Below are 17,298 nucleotides of genomic sequence, written 5' to 3'. Positions count from 1 at the left end.
TGATAGTAATTCACGGTGATTGGGACGCGGGGGGGAAAAGGAAATGTTAAGGAAAATGTTTAAATCTGTGATGCGTACAACTGAGTGGCTGGTGATATATTCACTGAGATGGGGAATACCAAAAGACGGCGAAAGGCGCTTTGCAAGAGACAGAGGAGTGGCCGCAGAGGCAGCAGGTGAACCAGGAGTCTGTTACAGGGAAAGCTTGGAGGGGTGGGGCGGGGCAGGAAATGATTCAACAAGCAGTGATGGGGCCCAGCATAGACTGCTGCTGGGTGGGGGGTGATTTGTCACGTTCTCAAAGGTGTCAAACTCAAGATGCCCTTTGGTTAGGATGTCCACCGCAGGCTGCTGCCGCTGTGGCATTCTTGAATGAAATTGCCATCAAGTGCTGCCTATTTCGTGGCCTTATTGCTTTTCTTCCTCCATGGTCAGGGGCTACCAGCTCTCTCACTGCTCTCTGCAGTTCAATCCTGCCTGAGCCCCTGGACCAATTCTGACTTTCTTTCTTTCTTTCTTTCTTTCTTTCTTTCTTTCTTTCTTTCTTTCTTTCTTTCTTTCTTTCTTCCTTCCTTCCTTCCTTCCTTCCTTCCTTCCTTCCTTCCTTCCTTCCTTCCTTTCTGATTTTATTTATTTATGATTTTATTTTTAGAAAGAGGGTGCACATGTGAGCAGGGGAGAGGGGCAGAGAGAGAAGCAGGGGTTGGGGGGGGCGGAATTTCAAGCAGGCTCCCTACTCGGCATGAAGCCCGACGTGGGGCTCGATCCAACAACTCTGGGATCATGACCTGAGCCGAAATCAAGAGTCGGATGCTCGACCCACTGAGCCACCCAGGTGCCCCCCCACCACCACATTTTGATTTTAGACAGGAGAAAGCCAGCCAGTTCCAGCCTAGCCGTCCAGGTTTCAGTATTGTAATGGTTATTATTCCTATCCTAACCTTGTTTCCCGTTTCTGGAAACACGGCTTCTTGGCTTTTTAAAAATGTATTTGGAGGCGTCTGGGTGGCTCAGTCGGTTAAGCTTCTGGCTCTAGATTTCGGCTTAGATCATGATCTCATGGTTTGGGAGTTCGAGCCCCACATTGGGCTCCATGCTGACAGTGTGGAGCCTGCTTGGGATCCTGTCTCCCTCTCTCTGCCCCTCCCCTACTTCTCTCTCTCTCTCTCAGAGTAAGTAAATAAACTTGGAAAAATGTATCTGAGTTTTTGTATCAGCCAGGTAAAATAATGGCTGTGAAAATGCTTTGCAAACAACAGAATTTACTGTATGTAAAGCTTCTAGGACAGGCAATGAATACGCAGCAGATTTTCAGTAAATAGCAGCTATTACTACGTGGACCATCGCTTGGTTGCCGCAGGTAGCAAACCAAGTCACAAAGAGTGGAGTTGGATTGCAGTATCTTTTCAAGGAACGACCTTTTCCTGCCTTTCAGAGACCCTCTTGCCTCGCTCACGACGTGTTGCCCCTCTGTCAGATTTTTGACTTCGACCAGCTCGCGCCTTTTCCCAACGTGGTTCATGAGGTGGCAGGTGGAATATTCAAAAAGAGCCTGGCTTCTGGAATCAGACAGCTTTGCATTTGAGTCCTGACGTCATGACCTTAGGAAAGGTACTTAAGCTTTCCCCAGTTTCCTCAACTGTGACATCGTGAGGACCTCCTATGCCCTGAAGGACCGAATTAAGCCAAACACACAAAGGCACCTGGCCACGGGTTGGTATTCATTAACTACAAGCTTCTTTTTCCTTTCCTTCCTCCTTCCACGTGCCTCATCATAGCTGTTCTCAGACTTTCATTCTGAAGGTCTCATTTTACTATCATAAACAAGTCCCATGACTTAGGGGTGTGCTCTAAACTTTGATCTATTTTATTCTTGTGCGCACTAATGGGCCACATTAACTTTCAGACCACCAGGATCATGTGTGACTAATTATTGCTGGACTAGCCCAGTTAATATTAACTGACAGTTGACTATGGGAAAGGCACCCCAGGAAATATGAATCTACCCCATTCCTGACTCTTTATGTTGGGCTGAGTTACCTCCCCTTCTTTTCAACACTCCCTTGCGGACCTATGAAGCCAGCCCCAAGAGCTGTCTGCCTTTCCAAGGCAATTGCTATGGCTTCTCTTCCCACTAATTCAGCCAGATTTGATTTTGCTAGATCTTGTCTCCCTGGTTCTCTCCTGGCGGTGCATTCTGATATTGATTGTTTCCATCTCTAACTCCCGCAGGACTTGATCTTTTCCCGAAGTTTCTCCTTGGCATTTGGACGTTGGCTGCCTGGCATCCTTTCGGGCTTGGCTAACCACTTTGGCCCCAGAGTTTCCTGTTGCCCCAGGTGAGAATACTTCCCTCTTCACCCTGGTTTCCTGCCAATGGGCTCCCAACACCTGCCCAAGTCTGAATTCTGTCTCAGTCAGTCATTGGTGGTGGAGGGTGAGGGTGGAGTGAGAATAGGTGAGTGTTAACCAATAAAAATTGGATACAGCTTGCTGCCCTTAGGGAGCTCACAGTCCATTTGAAGAAGATAAAGAGGTCAACATTTTAAAAAAGGCAAGGAATGAATAGTAAATATCAAATAATTACTGGTATCAATTTAAGTTAATGTTAAAACTGCCATCTGGTATTTTTAAAAACGTACAGCGGCCAAAAAGAAAGTATTTTTTGGAGGTGCCTGATGTACAAACTAGGCTCTCTCTGGGACAATCTAGTTGAATATAATGAATAGATACTTTAACAATAATTTTATATCCAGTTTTTCTTAGTTTTTCACTAAAAAAATATTTTTGTAGCTCATTTTCCCCTTAAGATCACCGTTTTAGAATATGTGATTCCGACACAAAGAAAGCCCCTTTGCAATGGGGTGAAAATAACTGACGCTTATCAGCAGAAATATCATGATTGTATTGTTGTTGACAATGTACACTTTTCAGAGTTTTGTTCTACAAGCTGTGGCTTGTCAAACTTAAAAGTGAAACAGCCATTTATTTTACCGGCAAATTGGGTTTATTCGGGAAGAGCAGAGGAATTTCAATTCGGGATATGCAAGCTCTGGTAAACCATAGACGAGACCGGGAAACAAAAAACAGGAACTATACAGAGAAAAGGAGGAAGTTGGGAGGCGTTGCTTTGAACAAAACTACTTTGGAGGAAAGCAAGAGTTCAGGGTGGTGATGGTTTCTGATTGGGTGACCTGTGGTAACATTATATTGGCTGAGCTTGTTGCTGGCCAATGAAAAATTCTTTTCCTCCTGCTGGAAAGTAGGAGAAAGTAGAAAGTAGTAAAGTAGGTTTTTTCCTATTGTGTATGCAAGGTAGTCCTCTCTCACTCTCACTCTCTCTCTCTCTTTTTTTTTTTTTTTTTTTTATGGGGAGAGAGAGTGAGGGGCTGAGGATCTGAAGCAGGCCCGGTGTGGACAGCAGAGAGCCGATGCAGGGTTCGAACTCACGAACCCCTGAGAACATGACCAGAGCGGAAGTCGGATGCTTAACCGACCGAGCCACCCAAGTGCCTCAGTGTACCTCTTCTTGATGGGGGCTTGTAATTTCTGACTAGTGGTAGCACAGGAGACTGCCCCTGTCTGGCCTCCCGACTCCAATTTAAATGAGGTTTCTTTCATTCAGTTTCATAAGCTGAATGCCCGCTCAAATCTGGATGTACTCAGTTCTATAAAAATATTCATCAATCTTACCTTGCGTAATGGATAAGTGTGATTGTTAATATTACTATTGAATCATTCGCTTTTACTTCCCCCCCCCCCCCCGCCCTTTTCATCTACTGCCATAACCTATGCAAGCTGGCCCAGGCCAGTGGGGAAGCCACAGAACAGTGAGGAAGGACAGGAAAAAAATAGGAGAACTAAACAGTCTATGTATTGGCTCCCAAGGATAAGGAAATCGAAAGGGAATGTGTGCTGGGGAGAAAGCATTCCAAATAGTGTTGCGATATTGTGATTTTTGTTAATGCTTATTTATTTTGAGAGAGAGAGAGAGAGAGAATGCATGTGAGCAGGGGAGGGGCAGAGAGAATCCCAAGCAGGATCTGCAGCTGTCAGTGCAGAGCCCAGTGCGGGGCTCGATCTCAAGAACCATGAGATCATGACCTGAGCTGAGATCAAGAGTCAGACACTTCATGGGCTGAGCCACCCAGGCACCCCGATATTGTGATTTCTAATAAGAAATACACATTTGGTCTTCCTGTTTCTGGCATGGAGCTCCTAAAACCCTTGGAATGTCCTGTGAGGAGAGCAATAAAGGTGTCAGTGAAGTGACTTTGGGATCACACCTAAGGATGGGGGTTGGTTGCCTGGTGAACCAACCTTATGATTAGTGGGTTGGAGCTTTCAGCCCCACCCCTTGACCTCCAGGGAGGGGAGAGGGCCTGGAGGTTGAATCGATCACCAGTGGTCAATGATTTAATGAGTCATGCCCGTGAAATGAGACCTCTACAATCTCTAGCTGGTCCGTCAGAAGCACAAGTGATAACCTGACCTTGAGGGGGAGGACTTGTGGGAGTGAACCCTCAGCTTGTGGCGACTGATGCTGTCTCTGGGTAGATAGTGTCAGAATTGAGCTGAATTGTAGGACACCCAGCTGGTGTCCGGAGAATTGCTTATTGGTGTGAGGGAGACCATGACCGCACCCCCCTTCCACACACGCGCACACACACACACACACACACACACACACACACACACACACATTAGAATTAGGTACAAAACCCAAATTAAGTGTTAAAAGGGATGCAGTAAACTTCAGCCTTTTTTAAAATGTTGGTTTATTTCTGAGAAAAAGAGAGAGGGAGAGAGAGAAAGTGTGTGTGTGTGTGTGTGTGTGTGTGTGTGTGTGAGAGAGAGAGAGAGAGAGAGAGAGAGAGAGAGCAGGGGAGGGACAGAAAGACAGGGAGACAGAGAATCCCAAGCAGGCTCTGCCCTGACAGCACGGACCCCACAGAACATGAGATCATGACCTGAGCTGAAATCAAGAGTTGGACACTTAACTGACTGAGCCCCCCAGGTGCCCCACTGCAGCCTTGAAGAACATGTTTAGCGTCAGGCTGATGGTTGCTCTTGGTAGGTTGAAGCAACCCCAGTTTAGGGTAAAGGGAGTGTTTGGGTTCCGGTCAAGTAAGTTGAAGTTCAGGGCAGGCATTGAGCCTCCCATCGAGGAACTGGAATGCAGAGCAAGAATCCAAGGTGGGAGGCCACTTTTCTAGACTGAACAAAGCCAGCGGGGCTTAGAAAACTCCCTGGCTGTGCGTATGCTCTGTATTCACTTCACAGTCTGCCAGTTTAAGAAGAGTGATACTTCTCTCAACCATCAATCCTCCAGGGCTCAGGCCTTGGGTCACTGAACCTACCGATTATGGAGTCGTATGCCCGTGTTTAAATTGCCTCAGGGGGGCGCCTGTGTGGCTTAGTCCCTTAGGTGTCCAACCTCGGCTCAGGTCACGATCTCACAGTCCGTGAGTTCGAGCCCCGCGTCGGGCTTGCTGCTGTCAGCACAGAGCCTGCTTCAGATCCTCTGTCTCTCTCTCTCTCTCTCTCTCTGCCCTTCCCCCACTCATTCTCTCCTTCTCTCTCTCTGTCTCTCTCTTTTCTCTCTCTCTCAAAAATAAATAAAAATATTTAAAAATTGCCTTAGGGACTACCAGCAGGGTCAAGGTACGGGTGGAAAGCAACTTTAGTTTGAGAAGTCACATAGGGCCTCTATCTATAAAAACCCTATTTATGTACCACTTTTCAGGAGCATCTGTATTGTTCAAATATTTGTGGAAGATTAACTGTTGCGGTGGTTAATTTAATTTATTTTTTATTTTAGAGAGAGAGAAAGCACGTGAGCAGGGGACAGGGGCAGAGGGAGAGAGAGAGAGAATCTCAGGCAGGCTTCACACTCAGCACAGAGCCCAACACAGAGCTCGATCCCACGACCTGAGCAGAAATCAAGAGTCGGGCGCTCAACCAACTGAGCCATGCAGATGCCCCTGTGGTGGCTAATTTTATGTGTCCATTTGGTTAGACCATGGTATGCAGACATTTGGTCAAATATTACTCTAGATGTTGCTGTGAAAGTGTTTCGTAGATGAGATCGACGTTTAAGCCAGTAGACTTTGAATAAAGTGGATTACTCTCCACAGTGAGTGGGCCTCATCCAATCAGTTGAAGGCCTTAATAGGACAAAGATTGACTTGGCACCAGGAAGGAAGAATTCTGCCGGCAGACTTACTTGAACTTAAACATAAACTGTTCCTTGCCTCCCCAGTCTGCCGCCTCTTTCTCTGTCTCTTTCTCTTTCTCTATATGTTTCGTTTTTAGTTTTTTATTTTTTTTTAAGATTTTTAAGTGAGCTGTATGCCCAACGTGGGGCTCGAACTCACGACCCCGATATCAAGAGTTGCATGCTCTACTGAAGGAGCCAGCCAGGCCCCCCCCCTCCTCCTCTCTCTATTTTATTGGTACTGTTTCTCTGGAACCCTGACACGGTTACTAGTATGAATTACATGAATTTTACTCCATTGAAGGGTATCACCTGCTTCTGTCATGCTTCCTTTGAAACTATTCCATTCATAGGATCTCTATCCTTTTCTCCCACCTGGTTCTGTCAGAAGGATAATAGAAAACAAAAGTCACAGAGTTGGGAAACTATATATTAACTGCATTTTGAAAACAGCTACTTTCAGGACCTGCTTGCTTTTGACGTCAGAACTTGACCATAGTTAACAACGATGTGTGGAAAAGTAGTCACGTGCAAATGAAATGTTGAACTCTGAAGGATAGCGGGAGGCATGGCAGACATATTTGTTTGAACGGATTCCAGTTGTGAAAATTTCTTTCAAATGCCTGGAATGGGGGATCCATGAGTGCAAGTGGTGACCTCATAGCTGACCTAGCCTGCCTTCTGGCTTTCTACGCATCTTAATGTTGTGTAGTTGCTTTGGGCTGTGATTTCTCCTGGGACATACATTATTTAGTTGGTTAGCTCAATGCGAGTTAATATTAAAATTCCTGTGTGGTCTTTGTTTTAAAATGCATTTGTGTCCCTCACATCACCAATATATTTATAAGCCTGAAAAATGGAGTAGCATGAGGTAACTTAAAATACGAGTGGTTCTTCTGTGAATTTAGGTCAGATACTCTCTTAGTAACGGAGCTGCTGCTAAATGTTGAAACTCCTTTTTCCCTGAAGACACTTAAATCTTAGTTTTGGTTGGACATCTTCCTGGTGGCTGAAAGCTAGGAACTATAGACATTCCTAAAGCTGTTTTCTCAAGTTTCGTACATTTTTTCTTTTCTTTGACTTCGTGTTGGCTCTTTCCAGCTGTTTTCTAAATATTCAATTTCCTTTAACATGTTCAATGGAAATTTTCAATTTCTAGGGTAGAGAATCCTACGTTTATAAAAATTATTTAATGGTGCAATTAAGGTCACCCATTAAAACCTGCTTTTGGTTTCACCAAAGTATTTTGCTGATGTTCTTATATGGCATGCATATATAGCCGGCACCTAGAATCATACTGTAGAGAAGACGTGACAAATACTTCTTCAATTGAGTTAGTTAATAAAACCGAACCAGAAGTTGGTAGTAAAGAGAATGGCAAACCTCCGGTGCAGAAAGTGTTCTCTTTTTCTTTCTTTCTTTCTTCCTTCCTTCCTTCCTTCCTTCCTTCCTTCCTTCCTTCCTTTCTTTCTTTCTTCCTTTCTTTTTAACATTTATTTATTTTCGAGAGAGAGAGACAGAACGCGACTGGGGGAGGGGCAGAGAGCGAGGGAGGCACAATCTGAAGCAGGCTCCAGGTTCTGAGCTGTCAGCACAGAGCCCAATGCAAGGCTGGAACCCACGAACCGTGAGATCATGACCTGAGCCGAAGTTGAATGCTTAACCAACTGAGCCACCCAGGTACCCCAAGAGTTCTCTTTTTCTTAATATTTTATTTTAGAGAGAGAGAGTGTGTGTGTGTGAATGAGGGAGAGGAGCAGAGAGAGACAAAGAGAGAGAGAGAAAGAATCTCAGGCAGACTCCACACTCAGCAAGGAGCCTGACTCAGGGCTCAATCCCATGATCCTGGGATCATGACCTGAGCCAAAACCAAGAGTAGGACACTCAATCGACGGAGCCACCCAGGCTCCTCGGAAAGAGTTCTCTTTTAACAAATACCATTATATCTTCTCTTTCTTGCCCCATTTACTACGTTTACATCCGAACATATATGTTTTTCCTAATTGAGTTCTTGAATAACAAAATCATAAACTCCAGAAGGATACAAAAGAAATGAATAACAATGGTTATGTGAGATGGTGGTAGTAGGTAGTATGGGACATAAATGGAAAGACTTTTTCACTGGATATCACTTTTTTTTAATGTTTATTTATCTTGAGAGAGAGACACACAGAGTGTGAGCAGGGGAGGGGCAGAGAGAGAGGGAGACACAGAATCTGAAGCAAGCTCCAGACTCCGAGCCGTCAGCACAGAGCCTGATGTGGGGCTCGAACCCACGAACTGTGAGATGATGGCCTGAGCCGAAGTCAGACACTTAACCACCCAGGCGCCCCTAAATTTCTTTTTGTTAATGTATATTTATTTATTTTTGAGAGAGAAAAAGACAGCATGAGTTGGGGAGGGGCAGAGAGAGAGGGAGACACAGGATCCGAAGCAGGCTCCAGGCTCTGAGCTGTCAGCACAGACCCTACACGGGGTTCGAACTCAGGAACTGTGAGATCATGACCTGAGCCGAAGTCAGATGTTTAACTGACTGAGCCGCCCAGGAGCCCCAAGCACCTTTTTTTCTTTAAAGTTTATTTATTTTGAGAGAGACAGAGACAGTGCCAGTGGGGGAGGGGCAGAGAGAAAGGGAGAGAAGATCCTAAGCAGGCTCCACGCTGTCAGCACAGAGCCCGACATGGGGCTCGAATCCATGAAACGATGAGATCATGATCTGAGCCGAAATCAAGAGTCTGACGCTTGACCGACTGAACCACTCCTGCTCCCCTGCCTTAAGCACCTTTGAAATTGATTGAGTGGTTTTACAAAGCATAACTTAAAGTAGTTTAGTTATGGTAGTGCACACATTTTGATACACTTTTGGGCTTTTTAAAATGGAATTCTATTTATATAGCTGCCTCAGTTACTCATTTCTGTATGATCAATTACCCCAAAATTAAATGGCTTAAAACAACATTTGATTGGCTCACTCTGCTGTGAGCTGGCAGTTTGGGCTGGGCTTAGCTGAGAGGGCTTGTCCCTGCGTTACCAGCTGTTGGCGTGCCTTATTCCCGAGTTTGGGCTTATTCATGTCCCGTGGTGGTTAGCTAGCTATCAGCAGGGATGATGGACGTAACCAGGCCAAGTGCCACTCACATTCCTGTAGGCTAGCCTGAACTTCTTCACATGGTTGCTAGCTTCTATCACCAGCAAGGGAGAGCAAGCCCCAATGCCTAAATGCGTTTCAGGCCTCTGCTTGTGACTTGTTTGCTCATGTACATTGGCCGGGGAAGTCACTGAGTCAATGTGGGAGGCCAAGGTCAAAGTCAATGCGTTGGAGGGCTACAGGAAGGTAATGGGTACAGGGAGATGTGATTCAGTGGGGCCATTGCTATTAAAGTAATTGTTACGATTTCTAAACGTGTCCCTTGTTTTCTTAAAGCACTGATAGTAAATGAACTCAACTCATGGCCAGGGAATTTTGTAAACCCCTGAACGCTAATGATAAGTTACAGCTGTTGTCATAGGCTGATTTAAAGTTTTAGTACCACTTACTATTACCATTTAAAATACTGAGACACATCATATCACTGCCTTGCTCCCAATTTTCCCATGGCTTCTTACTGTAGTCAGAATAATATTAAAATTTTGAGGCGCCTGGGTGGCTCAGTCGGTTAAGCATCCAACTCTTGGTTTCGGCTCAGGTCATGATCTCACAGTTCATGGGTTCGACCCCTGCATCGGGCTCTGGGCTGGTAGCTTGGAGCCTGCTTCGGATTCTCTGTTTCTCTCTCTCTCTCTCTCTCTCTCTCTCTCTCTCTGCCCCTCGCCTGCGTGTGCTCTCTCTCTTGCTTTCAAAAATAAATAAATAAAAACACTAAAAAAAATAATATTAAAATTTCTTGACACAGCCCACAGGCCCTAAGTGATTTTTGTTTTTTCTACATCGACATGATGTTGTTTTCATGACATCATGCCCTAGCTCTTGGCTGATAATGTACTATCCTTCAGCTCTAATTGGCTCTTTTCTCTTCCTTTAGTGCATCAAATGCATTCCACCTCAGGGCTTTTCGCTTGCCATTCCCTCCCTGGAACGATTTTCCCTCCGATCTTTGCTTGGATGGCTTCCTCTCATCATTCGGGTCTCTGTACAAATTTTACTTCCCTAGAGCAGTGTTTGCTCCCCACCCCTTCAGAAGTAGCCCTTCTCCCATCTCAGATCACTCACTATCCCATTTCTCTGTTTTATTTTCTTCGCAACACTTATTACCCGGAATTATCTAACAATATTAACGAAGTAACTAAAGGCCTGGCGTACTCAGTCTTGACCTTGGAATCTTTACCTGTAAGTTGGAGAGGTGGGATCTTATCTAAAGTCCTTTCCAAGTCAAAAAGTTTGCACTTCCCATGCCTATAACTCAGTTTTTAGACGAAGTTTGAGCCGTGTGTGTGTGGGGGGGGGGGGGGGAGGAACTGTCAATAACAAAGAATATGGGAATAAAGATCCTGTATATAACTTTTATGTTGGGAAAAATCTGTCACAGTGATTTCCAAATACATAAGAATGTAGTTTAGGAAGAGGAATAATGGAGAAACCAAAATTGAAAAAAACTAATTAGCATTGTCACTGTATCTATTCAATGTTTCATTAAAAAAAAAGGTTTTTCCGGCTTTATTGAGACATGTGTAAGTTCAAGGCATACAGCACAATGATTTATTATATACCCAGGTATCATGAGTAAAAATATCATTTTTCCCCCCTATTCCACTGATAAGGCCAGAGCAGGGCAGACAGGAGCCCTCCCCTGGGTGCCACCAGAATGTCCACATTTAATCAAAATGCTATAACATAGACTCCAGAGCTGCCCTGCCTAGGATCAAAGCCCAGTTCTGCCTCTGAATCACTGTGAATCCTTAGGAAAGTGAGCCAACATCCTGTGTTTCAGATTGTGCCTCTGAAACGAGGATGCCAATGACACTTGCCACGTGGGATTCTTGTGGGGATTGAATGAAATACTGTTTGTGAAGGCTCTAGCATCTTAGCACTCAACAAATATTAGCCGTCGTTAGTGATTGTAATCAGGGAACAGCAGTGGACGTCAAACCCAAAGAATGGCAAGGGAAGGCTGGTGTGTCGGTTGGGGTGACGAGTGAGAGGAGCAAGTTGTGTGTGGCTACTTACAGGAGGAGCTCCTGGTTGTACATATTTTGTAGTGTAAGGAAATAGTTGCTAAAAAAAAAAATTCCCAAATGTACCAGGAAAATTCAAATGTAACTGAAACACGCTTTCCTCTATCTTGAATGTGCAAATGTGGGATTTATACCCAAACTCTGCATTTAGGTGGCTTAAAGTACACAGGGCCGGAGTCAAAAAGAGATGCATAGCTTAAAACTCTTCAGGTAGGTAGATAAGTCACATTCTGAAACTTTAGAAGTGGCTGGTATGAAGTTTCAAGGACAATCTAATTACAATATGGAATCGCCTCGTTAAAGTGTAACTGACTGATGGAGAATCTGAGACCACGTAGACTGAAACTGAGATTTTGCCCTTTTGATGGAAAAATAAAAGCATTGCCAAAAACATCAGTATTATAAACAAGATTGTATCAGGAGAATCTAAAGTCCTTAAAAGAATAAACACTATGGATGCACTCTTTTAGGTATAATTGCTATGCTCATATAGTGACTCCTTCACATCGCACACTTACGTAGTGACTTGAGCCAATGATGATAGTATTGAGTACATAGTATTTATTCGTGCACTCCCAATATTCCAGGCTTCATTTGAAACACTGGGATTCAGTAACAAACAAAACAGAACTGGTCCATCCCTTCGTGGGGCTTACATTCTAGTAAGAAGACGAAGAAGGGTTTGCGTTCACGTGATGATATGATTTGACGAGTACAGCGTGCTGTGGCCATAGTTCAGAAATCCCCGGTGTAGTCTGGAATATGAGGAAAAGTCTCCTGGAGCAAAACATTAAGAGACACCTGAAGAATAGCAGAAGTTTTCTAGGAGACAGCACCGGGGAATGGTGTGCTTAGACAGTGGAAACAGCGTATGGGAAAGAATTCGGATTAATAGAGGTCTGTCAAGGGCTTCGACCAACTCTTTGCCAATCTAATTTGCATTTCTCTATGTACTCGAGAGTAATACACATTGGTTTTCTTATAAATCTTCCATGAGTCCAAACCTTCACACGTTCAGACAACGCATGGCAATGTCCTCTGTTCTTAACTCGGTACACTCAGTGGGTAATTGGCCGGAAATGTAATAGCTGGCTTGTGCGTGCAATCCAAATCCTTTACGATGTTCGTAGGTTTTCTACGTAACATTTGCTATTGTAGCATATTACTGCACGATGCCGTTGTAGTTTATAAGTGGTATGTGGAAGACCCTCTGATGTGTAGACGACAAAAACTTGCATTTTTCCGTGTCATTTCCTGCACTCAGAGGGTACTGTGTGAAGGCGGTAGTGCTGGAGACCATTCGGTGGTATATTTTATACACAGAATTTCACATATATATGTAATTTCAGCTTACTTTGGGTCAGTAAACCAGATCTCTAGACCTCTAGCCATTAGCCACGTGTGCCTGCCTATCTAGCAGTTGGAATGTGGCCAGTCTGAACTGAGATGTGTTCTAAGTGTGAAATACACATCAGACTTCAAAGACTTGCTCCGAAAAAGAGGAATGGAAAATATCTCGTTGATTGTTTTTTGTAATGATTACATGCTAAAAAAAAATCGTTTTGTTTTATTGCATTAGATGCAATATGTTATTAAATTAATGTCACCGTTTTTTTCACTTTAAAAGTGTGGCTGCTTGAAAATTTAAAATTGCATTTGTGGCTAACATCTGGGGCTCACATTATATGTCTATTGGCTGGCACTGCTCTAGGCTTCTTTTTAATTTTCTTTAGTGTTTATTTATTTTTGAGAGAGAGAGAGAGAGAGAGAGAGAGAGTGAGCATGAGTGGGGGAGGGGCAGAGGGAGACACAGAATCCCAAGCAGGCTCCAGGCTCCCAGCTGTCAGCACAGAGCTTGATGCGGGGCTCAAACTCACGAACCGTGAGATCATGACCTGAGCCGAGGTCGGATGCTTAACAGAATAAGCCACCCAGGCGCCCCAAGACTTCTTTAATTTGTCTATGTCAGCGAAGGCTGAGGCTAATCAGAAGACACGGCTAAGGTGTGCTCTGACCATTAGCGAGCATGAGGAGTCCTCACTGCTGGTTAGCAAATGTTTGGCTTTTGAGTCGAATCAGTTACTGTAACAGATCAGCATCTGCGGATGCGATGGAGACTTTGTCCGGGGTGAGGGATTAGAGGAAGAAACAGGGTCAGATGCTGCTCGGGTCCCACCTAACCATAAGAGGAGATCCCGAACACCGTCAGGTTTATGAAAGTGGGACAGACCACTGCTCCCAAGGAGTTCTTGCTGCCTATTTTGGCCCTGAAATAGCAAGGCTAGTCCATAAGAAGGAAATGCCATGTTACGGCGGCAGAAAGTTAACCCGAAGAAATAGAAGCCAAGCCCCCTTATAGACAAAGTTCCCGTGTTCACGTTCACTGTCGCCAAGAATAAAGATGGCAAACCCTGGCGAAAATAGTTTGCGATGCTCCACATTTCATCTTCAAGCACGTTAGTGACGTTAATTTGTGAATCGTCACAATTTGTGACATGTTTACTGAGTGTTATTATCCCATTGATGAATTAGGGAAGTCAGGGAAGGTGGAAGGCTTGCCCATGTTAGAAGGTGTTCAGGAGGGCTCACCTGCCAGCATGGAAAACGGGAAATGGAAGCCCTTTCGAAGGCTGGCTGTGGTAGAATAGCACGTTTTCGCTTTCTACATTCCCCTAACAGAATTGAACAACTGTACGACAGTTTTGTGAATTGACATTGACTCAAATGTACCTGCTGGGTTTGATATTTAAAGCAAGGATGTGCAGGGGCGCCTGGGTGGCTCAGTCGGTGAAGCATCTGACTTCGGCTCAGGTCATGGTCTCGCAACTCATGAGTTCGAGCCCCACATCGGGCTCTGTGCGGACAGCTCGGAACCTGGAGCCTGCTTCGGATTCTGTCTCTCTCTCTCTCTCTCTCTCTCTCTGTCTCTCCCCTGCTCCCACTCTGTATGTGTGTCCCTCTCTCTCTCAAAAATAAATAAACATTAAAAAGAATTTTTTTTTTTTTTTTTAAAAAGCAAGGACGGGCAGACATTACTTTCTCCAATGTATTTGTTTTTGTAACAGTCTTACTCTGGGCCTAGTTTGTTTAGAGTATGGATTACTTGTTTGTTAGACATATTTATTTATCCCACGAGTATTTGTTAAACCCTCGTTATCACCCTTATTCCTTACATCAGGAAGCTTACAGTCTAGTTAAGAAGTGGCAGACACGTAAAAAATACCAGAAGGTGTTTTAGGTACTCTGATAAGAGAAGTAGGTTCTAGATAATGATGACGTCCAAGACTTAGGTAGCACTCCCTATGGGCCAGGCACTATTGTTTTGTTTAAGTTTATTTATTTATTTTGAGAGAGGGGGAAAGAGAGGGAGAGAGAGACAACAAGAGAGGGGCCAAGAGAGAGGAGAGAGACGATCCCAAGCAGGCTCAGTGCTGTCAGCGCAGAGCCTGACACGGGGCTCGATCCCATGACCATGGGATCATGACCTGAGATGAAATCAAGAGACAGACCTTTAACTGACTGAGCCACCCAGAAACCCCAAGGACCAGGCACTGTTCTAAGTGTATTCATGTATAATGACTTATTCAGCCTTCAGGAGAATCCTGTAGATAAGGAATTACTAGTATTCCTATTTTACTGAATACTGTAAATGGGCAAAAAGAGATTCAGTAATTTGCCCAAGGTCACAGCGAGTGGCAGAGCTTGGATTCAAACCCAAGTAAACTTTGCTCTTCACCACTGCCCAAAGGTGTGTGTGCATTGCCACCTGGACGGACAGGAAATGCTTCTTAGGGAAAGTGACACTGGAGCTGAGTCTGGTCAGAGGAGAAGCTGTTTGCTAAGATGGCAAGAAGAGGGCTTCCTAGTATGGTGATCGGAACAGAGACCTGGCAAAATGAAGCACTTACCTTAAGATTACCAGGTTCAGGAGAAAGGAGAGGGGAAGGTGGCAAGGTGGGGGGGGGGGGGGCGAACAGAGTAGGCCATTCAGAGCTACAGGGAAGGAAAAGGTGGGCAAACGAGGAAACTCGAAACTGCTGACAAAGTAAGTTTAGCAGAATATCTAAGGCTTCATTTACCTGCATGCCCTTTTAGCACAGACAGCTGAAAAACTTTAACTCGATTTAAGTCACCGGTTGTGTGACCCAAGGCAAATCAGTTTAGTTCTCTGGGCCTCACTCTTCTTATCAGTGAAATCAAGGTTGAAGACAAAATGATCCTTGAGTTCCCTTCCAGCACTGGTCTTGTGATTTCTGTGGGTCTAATGTGCAAAGAAGGAGCCAATTTTGAACTGATAAGTGACATATTTAGATATGCATTTGAGAAAGAGGACACTATGTTATATGGTAATAGCATGGTAAATCTTCAAGGTTTATTTATTTATTTTGAGAGACAGAGAGAGAGAGAGAGAGAGAGACAGAGAGAGACAGAGAATCCCAAGCAGGCACCGCACTGTCAGTGTTGAGCCCATGCGGGACTCGAACTCACTAACCGTGAGATCGTGACCTGGGCCGAAGTCAAGACACTTAACTGACTGAACCACCCTGGCGCCCCTTGTGATAAGTCTTTAAAAAGGCGTCTGAAGCTTTAAACTTCAACAGTTGCTCTGGACACTTCTACCTGGAGAGTGTTACCATGTTCCCCTCCACTCTCACTTCTATGGTTATAGCACACCTGATTCTCCTTTGGTTCTGCTGTGTTCTTGTTTCTTACTTGGAGGTGGCCTCTTTTCTTTTCCATTGTTCTTTTGGTGTCTCGTCAGGCACCTAAGACTTCTGTGAGACTGAGTTCCCCTGAGTTTTCTTAATTCTTTCCATTGTTTTAACCACCATCTCTCTGTAAATATGTTATGATTGCCCTGTTTTATTTTGTTTTTGTTTTTTAGATATTATTTTAAAGTAACCTCTACACCCAACTTGGGGCTCTGACTCACAAGCCCCAGATCAAGAGTGGCCTGCTCTACTGACTGAGCCAGCCAGGCATCCCAACTGCTCTACTTTCCAGCTCTGGTGGGTACAGTCCTATTTAAAAATGACGTGGCTAAAACATGACTTTGCATCAGATTTTCTCTGAAGCCTTTTCTATCAGAAAAGCAAAATCACATTGTTTTCTTCTTCCATGCTCAGTATAGAAAAATCATAAAGTACAAACAAACGAAAGAACATAATCACACCCATATTCCTACACAGCAGTGGATAATTACTGGTACTATTTCATTGTATAGTTTTCTCTGGATGTACCTATATATGTATATTGTGTTGGTATCATACATACTGTTTGGCAACCTATCACGAACCTCTTTCCATTTCAATACATAAAAGCAGATATCACCTTGAAAGACTGAATTATTCAGTTATATACTCTTAAAATGTATTTAACCACATTCCTGATGTTGGGAATTTATTTCCAACATCCATATCAATAGATACAACAAACAGTGTTTATATGAATTCCCTGCAGCTCCAATCGTGCCTAAAGTCATGACCACGATTTCCCCCAATTTTTTTAAATAAACATATTTATTAATTAATTAATTTATTTATTTACTTACTTACTTACTTACTTATTTATTTTAAGCAAGCTCCATGCCCAACGTGGGGCTTGAACTCACGGCCCCAAGATCAAGAGTCTCATGGTCCACTGACTGAGCCAGCCAGGTGGTCCCGTTTTCCCAAATTCTTAATGGCGAGGCTAAGATTTTTCCCATCTAGTCTAGATTCCATGTGGGCCAGAGATTAGTTCATGGATCCAGAAGTCAGTACCTGATAAAAAAGGGGCCAATCAGAGACACTCCAATGGACTATGGAACTGGGTTTTAGAGATCCTAGCTTCAGTGTGGTTGGTCTCTTGAATAGGAGGAGATATAGAATAGGGGAGATATAACCTAAGGGTTTGTGGCCAATCATATC

The sequence above is a fragment of the Acinonyx jubatus genome, chromosome X (genome assembly GCF_027475565.1).
Source record: "Acinonyx jubatus isolate Ajub_Pintada_27869175 chromosome X, VMU_Ajub_asm_v1.0, whole genome shotgun sequence".
NCBI lineage: Eukaryota > Metazoa > Chordata > Mammalia > Carnivora > Felidae > Acinonyx > Acinonyx jubatus.
This window is presented reverse-complemented; position numbering follows the sequence as displayed.